Genomic DNA, 15,359 nt, shown 5'->3' on the forward strand with positions numbered 1-15,359 from the left:
TGTACAAATCAATAAGTATAATTAGCAATGCAGAACAAAGAAGAATGAACTATAACTAGTTATAAGTCAATTGTTACAGAATATAATGATCCTAATTAATATTCCAGTTTCCTGGTCTCTCCACAAATCTATTGAATATCACCTACCAGGGTAATGGGCAGGAGTCAGGGACTGTTCTTCTTGATCTTCCTTCTCACACTGAGCTGAGCTGTGGGATTCTACAGTGTGGACGGGAGTTCCAGGCTGTGAATCAGGGCTCTGGGATGCCAGTGATCTCTTGTTCTTCTCAGGCAATTACTTGTTGTGTGGCCCTGGAAATCAGCTTCAAGAATGGCCACGACCCTGTGACCAGGCTTAAGGTTGGGACCGCAAGTGAGGAATAAAGAGTTGATCAGGCATGTGGGATTTCAGAAAGCACAGAAGAGAGAACAAGTAAGTTTTAGGTCTAGACATCACGGTTTGAGTGAGCGGGGACTTGCAGTTGGAAGTTTTTGTGTGTTATTCGTGTGTAAATGAATGATAGCCAGTGGGGTGATTGCTTCAGTGAGGATCTTGTGAAGGGTCTGGGACACAGATGAGGGAGAAAGATGAACTGAAAGCAAGTGGAGAACTGCACAGGAAATACTGCTGATGGCCCCTATAGGCTCACATTCATCATCGAAGCACTGAATCATGACTCTTCTTACAGCCTCCTTTGCCTGAAGGAAAAGAGCAAACATACATCTTCAGCATTGTGGTCTCAGTCTCATCCCCACAGATCTACATATTGCACTTTCCCCTCTCTTCTTGTCAGAGAAGATGTCACCTTTTCCTCGTAAGAAAATCTGTAGCATTCACTCATTTGCCTAGAGACATCAAGCTTTGGGCAAGGTACAGCTTTTTATGTCACTTCCTAAATACGCCCTGCTGCCAAAATGTGTGCCTCATTGAGAAGTATATGATCTGAGATTCACTGGTCTGGTAGGTTAGCTTAAGGCCCAGGATGACAAAGACAGAGATGGGCAGTTGACTTAAGGATGTTTAAATTGAACGCCAGACTTAATGAGAGCTTCAAACAGCTGGAAGGGGAAAAGGCTTTAGAAAAGGTGAGGGCAGCCTTCCCTCCTCCAACATTACTGATCTGCAGATTGTCTCCTGTTGCCTTCCCTTTCTTGGAAGAGACCTTGCCAACCTCATATTGGCCATCATGAAGTGCTGCTCTGTTGCCCTCATGGCATGTGTTATAATAATCCTGGGCAGGGTTATCAGTGGGCACATAAATGTCATCTGACAGAGGAGGAAACTGAAACTCAGACATGTGCCAACTAAGTGACAAATGAGAATAGAGTCATTCTATTGATTCCTTTTCAACCTGAAGGTAGTTGCTCATTTTTTTTAACATAATATTTTTATTGGATATTTGGGAAGTTCTTTTTTTTTGGTCATGGAATTTTTAGTTATTATTATTAATTCATTCTTATTACATCTCAATGGTTATCCCATCCCTTGTATCCTCCCATTCCTCCCTCCCTCCCATTTTCCCCTTACTCCCCTTCTCTATGACTGTGACTGAGGGGGACTTCCTCCCCCTGTATATGCTCATAGGGTATCACGTCTCTTCTTGGTAGCCTGCTATCCTTCCTCTGAGTGCCACCAGACCTTCCCATCAAGGTGAAGTGGTCAAATATGGTGCACACGAGTTCGTATGAAAGTCAGTCCCTACTCTCCACTCAACTGTGGAGACTGTCCTGTCCATTTGTTAGATCTGGTTAGAGGTTCAAAGTTTACTGCACATATTGTCCTTGGCTGGTACCATAGTTTGAGCAGGACTCCTGGACCCAAATCCACCTGTCATGATGTTCTTCTTGTAGGTTTCTAGGACCCTCTGGATCCTTCTATTTCCCCATTCTCCCATACTTCTCTCACCGAGAGTCCTCCTTGATCACTTTTACTTCCTAGTCCTCCTAGATCTGTCTGCCTATCCATGTAGCCTCCCCCGCAAAAAAAGATAAAAAAAAAAAAAAAAAAAAAAAAAAAAAAAGAAAAGAAAAGAAAAAGAGTCCAATTTGTGTTGTCTATATCACTGGAGCATGGTGAAACTTCCTGTGGCCAGTCTCCTAAAGAAAAGTGAGTCCTTCCCCACCCCCACCAGTAGTCATCTACTGTGGAGAGCTACACTCTAGCATCTTCATCACAAATTTTAAGAGTTCTCTTCCTGTCTAGGTTGCTAATTTTGGAGGGTGGGGTGGGGGTTGTCACAGAAGCCATCTATGTCTCTATGTCTGAACTGTGAGTCTGCAGTCATCGATGCCACTGCAGAAGAAGCTTCCTTGTCCTTTACAGTCAGCAGCAGTGTGGATCATGGACTTCTACATGGCATCTTGCAACAACACAGACCTCAGACATCCACCTGGCCTCCAGTGTCAGCATGTGCCACGGACCTTGGCATGGTCTCCCGTGGCAGTACTGGCCACAGACACCAGCAGGTCCTTGCAAGAAGCCCAGCCCATGGATATCAACATGGCAGCACAGACCACAGACCATAGATATCTGCATAGCTTCCAATGGTAAGAGGGGCCATGGGCATCAACCAGGTCTTCAAGTATATGAGGACCACAGACATCAACATGGCCTTTGGCTACAGCATAGGTTACTCATTTATGCATGGCCCCTGGTGGCATCATGGTCCATGGACATCAACATGGCCTCAGGTGTTAACTCAGGCCATAGTCATCAACATGGCCCCCACCTGCAGCAGGACCATGGACCCAGAGATGGCCTGTGCTGACAGAACAGATCAGTGATGTCATCCTGGCTTCATTTGGCAGTACAGACCATGGATGTCCAAATGGCCTTTGGTGGTAACCTAGGCTACAGACATCAACACGGCCTGGCTATGGCAGGACCATGAACCCAGACATGGACCACAGACATCAACATGGACTCAGGTTGCAGCACAGGCTACTCACATCTATATGGCCCCCGGAGGCATCATGGCCCAAGGATGTCATCAGACAACAGTATAAGCCATGCACATTCATGTGGCCACTGGTGGTAGGTAGCTCAGACCTTGAACATTGACATGGTTCAGCCTTGCTCCATGGGATGTACACCACTCCATTCCTCTCTCCTTCCCACCCCTCCGCCACAGTGGCATTGGAAACTGCAATGCCTCACTCGATATATTTTTGCTCACACAGCTATACATGCAAATACTCATTACCATGAGTCATTGGCTCAAGTCCTCTTGTCTCTGAAGCACCATAAATACCAGACCATCACGGAGACTTATTTGATCACAGCCATGCTTCAGGTTTTCATCTTCAGTGGTGACGATGTACTTACTCCTGGATCTGGTTTGGCAGCACCGGCCCCTCCTCATGGTCTAGCAGCGTGTAGACGAAGAAGATATTAGAGTTGATTGACTAGGAGCCTAGACCTGGGCCTGGATGGCTGCTGAGTTGGTCACCCTTTTCATGGTGGCTGTCCCTAGTGGTGGGCTCTGGTTGCTCATTCGCATTTGGGCCATTCTAGCTGTCAGTTAACAGATGTACCTGATAATGATCTATATTGGAGTTTAGGGGTGTCATTGGAAGGGTCCTAGGTTCTTGTGTTCCCGAACAAAGAATAGAAAAGAGACACAGTAAGCAGAAGCAGAGACAGGTTTTTGTTTGTTTGTTTTTGTTGTTTTTTTTTTTGAGACAGGGTCTCTCTGTGTTAGCCTTGGCTATCCTGGGCTTGATATGTAGAACAGGCTGGCCTTAAACTCACAGCAATCCATCTGCCTCTGGCTCTTGAGTGCTGGGACTAAAGGTATGTGCCACCATGCATGGCCAGAGACAGTTTTTAATCAGGAAAAAAAAAATTCATTTTCAAGGGAGGGAGGAGGCCCAAGAATAGAGTAAGTTGAATTGCTCAGCAGCTGGGTGGCACAGAGTGGCAGCTTTTACTTTGGCTTAGAAGAAGGTTTGGAGTTTGTTTAGTTTGTTTGAATATTATTATTGTTATTGTTTTTTTAAAATTTTATTAATTTATTCATATTACATCTCGATTGTTAGCCCTTCCCCTGTTTCCTCCCATTCTTCCCTCCCTCCCACTTCCCCCCTTCTCCCCTCCCCTATGTCTGTGATTGAGGGAGACCTCCTCCCCCTATATATGCTCTTAGAATATCGAGTCTCTTCTTGGTAACTTGCTATCCTTCCTCTGAGTGCCGCCAGGCCTCCCCATCCAGGGGGCGAGGTCAGAAGAGGGGCACCAGAGTTCGTGTGAGAGTCAGATCTCACTCTCCACTCAATGGTGGAGAATATCATGTTCCTTGGCTAGGTCCCATTGCTGTTATTATTATTATTATTATGCCTCTGTCTGTTACATCTACACAACTTTATGTGTTGTTATCTCTCATTAGCATCCCAAATCTCTCCCCAGGTGTATGGGTTTTAGCATCACAATGAGCAGTAGATTTTTTTGAAACACTCTCCCTTACCTCTGAGTCTGCTCCAGTGATGCCAGCTGGTATAAACTAGCCTTGCTAGAGGGTTTACAGTTTTGTCAGCTTGCTCTTTCTTTTCTAATTTTGAAGAAGGCCTTTGGGACCACACTATCTGCCTTATTTTCCTAGCATACCCCCAAGTCCTACCTAGTCTTCTGCCTCTTTAATTTTTGGTTTACTTTATGATAAGAATAAATCCTGTCCACTTTCATCTTTCCACACATTCAATGTCTCCCCACAGCCCACCAACAATAGGCCATGCCCATGCTAGGTGCTCAAGGCCTTCATAGTCTACTTCAGATGATGTGCCCTGCAACCTTGGCATTCTTATCATCAGCTGGCACTGCTAGCCACATTCTCATTTCTCCATGCCTTCCTGCTGTTCCCTTAGCATGGAAAATAGTGCTTTCTTATTTAAATACTGCACATCCTTTGAAGAATTAGTTCAAGTGCCAAGTCTTTTATGATTGTCTCACTCCATTCCTGGCATACAGGCCTGAAGCACATAGCACATTCAGTTCTCATTCTTCATGTATGTGCTTATTATATATACTTAGCAAACATCTTTAATGAATGCATTTGTTAGGAAACAAGGCCAATCTTTCAGGAAAGTAGGAAAGCACAGATATGTATTTAATGCTTCACTCACAAGAAAGTAAACCATGTTGGAGTCTATAGAGCAGTGTTTTCCAAATTGCTTGTTCCTTCAAGCAGTGTCCTGTCTGACTTCCTAGATTGATCTAGAGTGCTTATTGAAAATACCAATCGCCAGTTCTAGCTTCAAAGCTATTTGTCTGGTATGGTACATTTACTTTAGGTCATCTGTATTTTAACCCATGCCTTGGAGCTATTGGTCTGGAATGCCCAAGTCTTTATGAATGTTTTGATCTATAAAATAAGTCAAGCTAGTTGAAGATATATTCAAAACAAAAGGGCTACTCTTTCTGGATATGTCCCCAAGGCTCACAGATGGAGTAGGAGTAGTTTGTGTTGAAGCAGGAACCATATAAGTGGAATCCAAATGGGCACAAGAAGATGTTTTAATTTCAGTCTTCTTCCTATTTGACCATTCTCTTGTCTCTGCTACCTGACCATTTCGATCTCTTCTTTTTTTTTTTTTTTTTTTTTTGATTTCTTCTTTTTTTATTTCTAATTTATTCACTTTATATCCAGATAGTAGCCCCCCCCTTGTTTCCTCCCAGTTCCACCCTCCCTCCCTCTTCTCTCCTTCCTCCTTCAGCTAGTCCTCAGAAAGGAGGAGCCCTCCTCCCTTATCATCTGACCCCAGCCTATCAAGTCTCATCAGGACTGCCTACATCTTCTTTTTCTGTGGGCTGCCATGGGGGGAGTTGATCAATGAATGAGCAATAGGGTCTGTGTCACAAACAGCCCCTACTCCCCATATTATGGGGCTCAGATACAGACTGTGCTGCCTATTGACCACATCAGGGCAGAGGTCTAGGTCCTCTCCATGCATGGTCCTTGGTTGGTGCATCAACCTCTCTAGGTCCCCCTGGGCCCAGATTTGTTGGCTCTTTTATCCCCATTGTATAATTTTGGCTTCTTTGTTGAAAATCTGGTGTCCAGAGGTATGTGGATTTTTTGGGGGTCTTTTATTTTATTCCATTGATCCACTTGTCTGTTTCTATGCCTTTACCAACAAGTTTATTTTTTTTTTTTTATTACTGTTGCTCTATAGTATAGTTTAAGATCAGGGATGAAGATACCTCCTGAAGATCTTTTACTGTATAGGATTGTCTTAGCTATTTGTTTTTGTTTGTTTGCTTTTCCATATGAAGTTGAGAATTGTTCTTTCAAGGCTTGTAAACAATTGTGTTGGTATTTTGATGGGAATTTCTTTGAATCTATAGATTACTTTTTCTAAGATGGTCATTTTTCCTATGCTAATCCTACCAATCTATGAGCATGGAAGATCTTTCTGTCTTCTGATATCTTCTTCAATTTCTCTCTTCAGAGACTGGAAGGTTTTTTTTTTTTCTTCATACAAGTCTTTCTGTAGCTGGGTTAGAGTTATACCAAGTTATTTTTTTTTATACCAAGTTATTTTATGTTTTCTGTGGCTATTGTAGAAGATATTGATTCCATAATTTCACTCTCAGCCCATTTGTCTTTTGTATACAGGAAGGCTACTGATTTTTTTGAATTAACTTTGTATCCAGCTGCTTTGCTGAAGGTGATTATCGGCTATAGGAGTTCCTTGGTAGAATTTTTTGGGTCACTTATGTATACTATTGTATCATCTGTGAATAGTGATACTTTGATTTTTTCCTTTCCAATTTGAATCCCCTTAATATCCTTCATTTGTCTTATTGTTCTATCAAGGATTTCATGTACTATATCAAAGAAATATGGAGAGAGTGGATAGCCTTGTCTTATCCCTGATTTCAGTGGAATTGATTTAAATTTCTCTCCATTTAGTTTGATGTTGGCTATAGGCTTGCTGTATATTGCCTTTACTATGTTTATGTATTTGCTTTGTATCCCTGATCTCCCTAAGAGTTTTAATATGAATGAGTGTTGGATTTGTAAAATGCTTTTTCAGCATCTAAGTAGATGACTATGTGGCTTTTTTCTTTCAGTTTGTTTATATGGTAGATTACATTGATGGATTTCCTTATATTGAACTGCCCCTGCATGCCTGGGATAAAGCCTACTTGGTCATGGTGGATAATATTTTGATGTGTTCTTAGATTCAATTTGCAAATATTTTATTGAATATTTTTGCATTAATGTTCATAAGGGAAATTGGTTTGAAATTCTCTTTTTTTGTTGGCTCTTCATGAGGTTTTGATATCATGGTACCTGTGGCTTCATAGAATGAGTTTGGTAATAATCCTTCTGTATATATTTTGTGGAACAGTTTGAGCAGTATTGGTATCAGCTCTTCTTTGAGTTCTGGTTAAATTCTGTGCTGAATCCATCTAGCCTTGGGCTTGTTTCTTGTTGGGAGACTTTTGATGGCCGCTTCTATTTCCTAATGGTATATAGGGCTATTTAGTTTGTTAACCTAATATTGATTCAACTTTGCTGAGTAGAATTTATCAAGAAAATTGTCCATATCATTTACATTTTCAAATTTTGTGTTATATAGACTTTTGAAATAAGAGCTAATGATTCGTAGATTTCCTTGGTATCTGTCATTATGTCTCTCTTTTCATTTCTGATTTGCTTGATTTCGATATTCTTCCTTTGTCTTTTAGTTAGTTTGGCTAACAGTTTGTCTATCTTCTTGATTTTCTCAAAGAACCATCTCTTGGTTTTTTTTTTTTAATTGTTTTATTTGTCTCTAATTTATTGATTTGAGCCCTGAGTTTAGTTCTTTCCAGATATATATTCCTCTTAGGTGTGTCTGCTTCTTCTTGTTCTAGGGCTTTCAGGTGTTTGTATGAGATGTCTCCAATTTCTTTATGAAGCACTTAGTGATATGAACTTTCCTCTTAACACTGTTTTCATTGTGTCTCATAGGTTAGGGTATATTGTGTTTTCATGTTCATTGAATTCTAGGAAATCTTTACTTTCTTTCTTTATTTCATCCCTGACCCAATTGTTGTTGAGTAGAGAATTGCTCAGTTTCCATGTGTGTAGGCTTTTTGTTATTTCTATTGTTGACAAAGTTCAGCTTTAGTTCATGGTGGTCTGATAAGATACAAGAAATTATTTCACTCTTTTTATATTTGTTGAGGCTTGCTTTATGATGTGACCAATTATATGATCAGTTTTGGAGAAGTTTCCATGAGGTGCTAAAAAGAAAGTATATCCTTTTGTGTTTGGGTGAAAAGTTCTGTAGATATCTGTTAGGCCTATTTGATCCATGATATCTGTTAGTGTCATTATTTCTCCATTTAGTTTCTTTCTCGATTATTTGTCCTTTGGTGAGAGATGGTTGTTGAATTCTGCCACTATTCGTGTATGTTGTTTCATCAAAGCTTTAAGCTTTAGTAATGTTTCTTTTATGAATATGGGTGCCCTTGTATTTGGAGCATAGATGCTCTGAATTGAGATGTCGTCTTGCAAAGAAAATTATATTCTTTATCCATGAGGATGCTGAAATTCCAAGGAGGGTTTGGTCACTGGCTCAAGGACACAAAACTAAGTGAAAATACACAGAAGCTAGTTGGAATCTTCTGCTGTGAAATATATCTTCTATCTCCCTTTCTTCTCTGTTCAGAGTCCAGTGGATAGGAAATTACATGCCCAGGGTACCAGTTGTCAGTTCTCTACTGCTCTGTGTTCAAGAATATCAATTGCTAATTGCATAGAGAGAAAAGTACCCTATTCATCACCCTTGACTTTGTTTCAAAGGATCTTCAAAGTACACACACACACACACACACACACACACACAGAGCTCACACTCACAGAGACACCTCACATACACACACCACACACACACAGACCCCTCACACACATACAAAACACACACACACACACACACACACACACATCCTTTACACATATACACCCTTAACCTACAGATCATGTTATGGTTAATAAAATAGTGAATTAAGCCTCCCTGGCTCAACCTACAGATTCCTGAGGAGACTCACAGTGCCCTCTCTGTGTTTTGTTTTAGGGCCTAGTACAAAAGGTTTTCACCTTAGTATAATTAACTTTTTATCATTAATATTCTGAAAAATTGAATTGTGTCCGACATAGGTTGCTCTAATGAGAATTTAATGACAACGTATTACAATGCAAGCTAAGCTTTGAATGTGTGCTACAGGCGTCACATTGCCACTGACCTATGCAAATTTCCATCTCAGTGGCTCTTATTCTTTCCCACTGTGGCATCTACGCCCCTCCCCACTCTCCCCTCATCTCCTTAAACAATGATTCCCTCATTTTCATATTAATTGCATCACTTAACTGAGATAATGCTCCCTCTGAAATGAGCAAAGGGATGAATCACTGAAACGGGCTATTATTCTTTTTGCTTAACCAATTTCACAGGCCCCGCACAAAGCACTGCCTTCATTTGGCTTCCCATAATTGCTTATCATTAGGCCCAGCCACCCCACGAAGTACCTTTTTATTTATTTAAGTCTCATCTCTGATGGATGGAAAATGAGTCACTTGCATATCTGAGGAGCCCAGACTGTTCTGTGACCAGAGAGGGAGTAGTAGCATCCTCAGGAGAGGTCGCAAGACATAATATCCAGAAACTGCAAGCATGGGTTGCTCTGCACTTTCCTCTTTGCCACCGAGATTCTGGAGACAGACACTGCCATCAGGTGACCTAAAGGTATGGAGTTGTAGTCCTTGAGGTTTGGGAGGAGAGAGTGCTGGACTCCCATAGGCTTCCCTATGTTGCTTCTCACTAAGGACCATATTGTCCCACATGTGGGTGTGTGACTGAGGCACTGAAAAGCTGCACTAGTTTGTGCCTACCTACTAAAGCAGTGTTGTACAGGATTCTTTTCACCCCACCATTCTTTAGAGAAAAATCTCACAGCGACTGAGGGGGAGGGGACTGTACATTTTCCGACGGAAATTATGTTATCAGCAGCAGCCACACTCTGAACAACATCAATGAGGATGGCTTCCACACAACTGAAAGGAAAAACTCCCATTAGCCTGTCAGGAGATCGGGGATGACATGGTCCCTGGAGTTTTACATAAAGCACATGGTATGCTTTTGTTCCTGTGGATAACAGAACCTGTCATGGGAGAGAGCTGAGCTACCCATGGGCTGGCAATGACCTGTCATAATATTGTTTCTCAGAATTGCCTGCTATGATTCACATCCCATTCCCATTTGGTTGGAGGCTGTTATCACGTCACCTGTGCAATTTCTCTACCTTGCTACACAGCCTTCATCAAGGGCTGCCCAGCTTAACACTCACCCATCAATGAAGAACATGACAAAGTCCATGTTTCTTACGCCCCTGCAATCTCTCTCTGTGATCTTTCCCTCTTTCAGTGAGACAAGAGAGTTGCTTGTTTAGTCACTCTGCTTAACTGAGAAAGGTGGTGACATTGGCGCTTTCAAATGGACACTTTACTCGAGGATGGGGTTAATTCACTGCACACATTTTTCATGATGTGCTTCTTGACCCTGCAGCAGTGGCAGCCCTTCAGAGCCATTAAGAACAATTATTCTCATCCTAGAAAGTGAAAGACTCTTGGGTAATTTTTCATATGTTTTTCTTTCCTTTTCTTTTTTTTTTTACAATTACATTTATATTATTACACATATATACAATAAACTACCTATAGCAAGAAGAACCATGAAACAATCAAGGATTATATATATGTCACATTCATAGTGTGTTGACTAATTATATTTGGCAACCTTGAGGAAAACATCTTTCCTATCTCAGTGTGTCTAAAATTCTGAATGTAAATCAATATCTATCATATCTCATCTTTATCAACTTAAAACATTTATCTAGACCTAAAAGCATCTTAACCCCTAAATAACTAAGCTTAATTTAAAAACTAAATTCTCTGGTCATGAGAAGGAATAAAATTAATTATTTGAGTAAACAGAAAGTTCAGATTAGCAGTCTCCAAAATGAGAAGATGACAGAGATAATTTGCTGCCTGAACACTCACCCAAAACTCTCTTATTGTCAAAGAATCTTTTAAAATATATTTTATTAATTTATTCATATTACATATAAATTGTCATCCCATCCCTTATATCCTCCCATTCTTCCCTCCCTCCCATTTTCCCCTTACTCCCCTCCCCTATGACTGTGACTGAGGGGGACTTCCTCCCCCTGTATATGTTCATAGGGTATCAAGTCTCTTCTTGGTAGCCTGTTATTCTTCCTCTGAGTGCCACCAGGTCTCCCTATCCAGGGGGCGTGGTCAAATATGGGGCACCAGAGTTCCTGTGAAAGTCAGATCCCACTCTCCACTCAATTGTGGAGAATGTCCTGTCCATTGGCTAGATCTGGGTAGGGGTTTGAAGTTTACTGCATGTATTGTCCTTAAAGTAATAAAACATCTTTAAATGCCATATTCTGTATGTCTCTGAGGCTTTTGAAGACTTTAACTATTTTACCTTATGTATCTATAGAATTATATCTATCTGTTACACCTAGGATGTATAGTCTTAGGATAAAAACAGACTAGTAATTGACATGACCATTATTTGATCAACTAACAATTAACTTGTATTAATTATCTTAAGCAGCCTGCAATAGCACTTTCAAAGAATTGGAAGTAAATATTGTACTATAGTTGAGTTGTATGGGTATAATACTTCATATTAGAATATATATATGTATATATATATATACACAAACACACACACACATATATAGTGTGTGTGTATGTGTGTGAAGAATAATCTTAAATTTGAATTCTATACCAATGTATCAAAATTCAACTTATTTTGCAATAATATATACAATTCTATATCAATGCATTAACAATAATCTTGTGAGTAACAATTAAGGCCTTACGCTTTCTCAGAAAAATGGGAATAGGGCTTCCTCAAGACCCAACTATTCCACTCCTTGGGATATACCCAGAAGATGCTCTACCACACAACAGGGACATATGCTCAACCATGTTCATAGCTTCCTTATTCATAATAGCCAGAACATGGAAACAGCCTAAGTGTCCCTCAGTAGAAGAATGGATAAAGAAACTGTGGTACATTTACACTATGGAATACTACTCAGCTATTAAAGACAAGGAATTCCTGAAATTTGTGGACAAATGGATTGAACTAGAAATTATCATAATGAGTGAGTTCACCCAGAAGCAGAAAGAGTTAAATGGTATATACTCACTTATATTGAGACACTAGTCCAAGGGGCACTTCCCATGAAAAACTTTACTTACCAGGAAAGTGGGTCAGAGGGAAGGACATCCTATTGAGACTTTAGGTGAGAGAAGCCTGGGAGAATGAGGAAATAGAAGAATCCAGAGGGTCCTGGAAACCTACAAGAGGAACTTTATGACAGGTGGATCTGGGTCCTGGGGTCCTCCTAAAACTATGGCACCAGCCAAGGAAAATATAGGCAGTAAACTTTGAACCCCTACCAAGACTAGCCGATGGACAAAATATTCTCCACCATTGAGTGGAGAAGGAGATCTGACTTTCACACAAACTCTGGTGCCCCATCTCTGACCACGTCCCCTGGATGGGGAGGCCTGGTGGCACTCAGAGGAAGGATAGCAAGTTACCAAGAAGAGACTCGATATCCTATGAGCATATACAGGGGGAGAAGGTCCCCCTCAGTCACAGTCATAGGGGAGGGGAGTAGGGGGGAAGCGGGAGAGAGGGAGGAATGGGAGGAAACAAGGAATGGGCTAACAATTGAGATGTAATATGAATAAATTAATAATAATAAAAAACAATTAAGGCCTTAGGTTAAGGAGTAGATTCAATAATTTACTTTTTGTCCTATCATCCTATATACTTCTATATTCTCCCTTATTTCTTTTCAGCTCCTATCGCCAAACCTAAGAAAGAAAGATAAGGGAAAACAGAGACACCCCTGGCTCCAACCTTGTTTCCCTCTCTGAATAAGACCAATAGTAACTTATAACCAACTCCCAATGAAAACAAACATCTATAGCCCAAGAAAGCAACAAAAAATCCTACCCAGCCCTCTTAAGGTAAATGGGGCATAGTACTCTTAAGGTTTTGTCTTACTGAGACAAATAATACCTTTGTAGGGGCCCAAATAAAATTGTGGAAAATGGTTAAACAAGCTAGGAATAGTATATGTGGTCCAATTTCTACGGTAAATGTTGAGAAACTTCAGGCCTAATTAAAGTCCTGTGTGGGACAGTCTGAATTGCTGAACCAGTTGCAAACAGAAGCTTTCTTTGATGCTGTCGTGGAAGCTGTCCTGCTCTGATGAGGAACAGCAACTGCAGTACTTGGTGCTGGAACATGAAGGATGCAGGATGTCAGTGTCCTGCATGCTGACAAGAATGTATTCTATTAAGTCTGATCCAGCGTCAGTCTGGCTGATCCAGTCTGGCTCTTTTGTTCTGAAAACATATAATTTCTCACAACCATTATACAATCCTAAAATTATAAATATATTAGGTGTGCACGATGCACAGAACAATTAAGGCTAGTTCTCTGCTCTTTGTATGATCAGAAGAAAGACATCTGCAAATCTTCATGCCGTATGAAGAATGGCATCTAATAATAAGTCACAGGGATTCTGTAGCCAACAATAAGCATTATCTATGCATAGACATTTGTGTCTCAGCCGGTCTCAGAGCTATTCCCATGTAGAGGGATAAGCAATATAAGTTAGCTGCTTGTTCTGCAGTTCGAATTCTATACATCCCGATTGTAGGCCCTCCCTCATTGCCTCCTGATCCCCTCTTTTTCTCTCCATTAGTCCTTAGAAAGGGGAGCCCTCCTCCCCTAACATCTGACTTCAGCCTATCAAGTCTCATCTGTACTGCCTGTATCCTCTTCCTCTGTGGCCTGGCAAGGCTGCCCTGCCAGGGAGTTAGGTAGATTTTCACAAGCCCTCCATGTGACTCTGTTGCTTAGCAGATGAAGAGTCGTTGGTCTTGAGAACTGCAGTTTGGCTTTACATCTCTTAGAAGGTCATAATGCTCTCATATGTAGCACCTTCCTGGATCCTCACCTTGACTTTTGAGACATAGGCCAGAGAAAGCAGAGTTTTTAGAGTTATCTCCATTGTGCAGATGAGATCCTCTGGTAAACAAAAGAAAGTGAGATAAAATTTGCATATAATATATTAGAGATAAGGAGAGGAGAATTTTATAGGATTGTGGGTATGACAGTTGCATAGAGACTGTCTTAGGACAAAACAAGAAGCTGGGGAGGAAAGGGTTTATTTGGCTTACACTTTCATATTGATGTTCACCACTGAAAGAAGTCAGGACAAGAATTCTTTGTTTGTTTGTTTGTTTTGTTTTGTTTTGAGACAGGGTTTCTCTGTGTAGCCTTGGCTGTCCTGGACTCAGTTTGTAGACCAGGCTGGCCTCGAACTCTCAGTGATCCACCTGCCTCTGACTCCCAAGTGCTGGGATTAAAGGTGTGTGCCACCACACCTGGCAGGACAAGAACTCTTAACAGAGCAAGAACCTTGAAGCAGGAGCTGGGGCAGAGTCTATTGAGGTATGCTGCTTAGTGTCCTGATCAGCTTGCTTGCTTATAAAACCCAAGACCAGCAACCCAGGGATTGCACCACTCACTGTGGGCTGAGCCCACCCTGATCAACCACCAATTAAGAAAATGCCTTGTCAAGAAACAACTTCCTGAACAGTACACCAACAGCCCAGGCCTTAATGTCAACAATTAATAAATGGGACCTCATGAGGCTGAGAAGCTTCTGTAAGGCAGGAGACACTGTCAGTAGAACTAAGTGACAGCATACAGACTGGGAAAAGATCTTCACCAACCCTTCATCTGACAAAGGTCTAATATCCAAACTCTATAAAGAACTCAAGAAATTAAACACCAAAACTTAACAGAGAATTCTCAACAGAGGAATATCAAATGGCCGAGAAACACTTAAAGAAATGCTCGTCCTTGTCAGTCATCAGAGAAATGCAACTCAAAATGACACTGAGATTCCATCTTACACCCATCAGAATGGCTAAGATTAAAAACTCAAAAGACACCACATGTTGGCGAGGATGTGGAGAGAGAGGAACACTCCTTCAGTGCTGGTGGGAATGCAAACTAGTACAACCACTTTGGAAAGCTATCTGGCACTTTCTCAGAAAAATGGCAATAGGGCTTCCTCAAGACCCAGCTATTCCACTCCTTGGAATATACCCAGAAAATGCCCTACCACACAACAGGGACATATGCTCAACCATGTTCATAGCTTCCTTATTCATAATAGCCAGAACATGGAAACAGCCTAAGTGTCCCTCAGTAGAAGAATGGATAAAGAAACTGTGGTACATT

The sequence above is a fragment of the Acomys russatus genome, chromosome 22 (assembly GCF_903995435.1).
Source record: "Acomys russatus chromosome 22, mAcoRus1.1, whole genome shotgun sequence".
NCBI classification, from domain to species: Eukaryota; Metazoa; Chordata; class Mammalia; order Rodentia; family Muridae; genus Acomys; species Acomys russatus.